This window comes from Octopus bimaculoides, chromosome 27 (genome assembly GCF_001194135.2).
Source record: "Octopus bimaculoides isolate UCB-OBI-ISO-001 chromosome 27, ASM119413v2, whole genome shotgun sequence".
Lineage (NCBI taxonomy): Eukaryota > Metazoa > Mollusca > Cephalopoda > Octopoda > Octopodidae > Octopus > Octopus bimaculoides.
In genome coordinates, this window is record NC_069007.1 from 3,119,453 (window position 1) to 3,119,950 (window position 498).

The following is a 498-nucleotide window of genomic DNA, read 5'->3' on the forward strand; positions in this document are numbered from 1 at the left end:
ATCATCATCATCATCATCATCATCATCGATTAACGTCCGTTTTCCATGCTGGCATGGGTTGGACGGTTTGACTGAGGTTTGGAGAGCCAGTGGCTGCATCAGGCTCCAATCTGGTCTGGCAGAGTTTCTACAACTGGATGCCCTTTCTAACACCAACCACTCCAAGAGTGTAGTGGGTGCTTTTACATGCCACTGGCACAGGAGCTAGTAAGGCGGGCCTGGCAATGAACACATTTGGATGGTGCTTTTTACGTGCCACCAGCACAGGAGACAGTCAGGGGGCACCAGCCCCAGCTACTTTATTGGTTTCGCTTGACTCAACAGGTTTTCTCAAGCATATCATATCGCCTGACGCACCAGGAGTATTCTTAACAGGGCCAGACATGCATGGCTGCGATCTCACTTTAGTTGCCAGGTCTTCTCAATCACAGCATATCTCCAAAGGTCCCGGTCTCCTGTCATTGCCTCTGTGAGGCCCAGTGTTCAAAGGTCATGCTT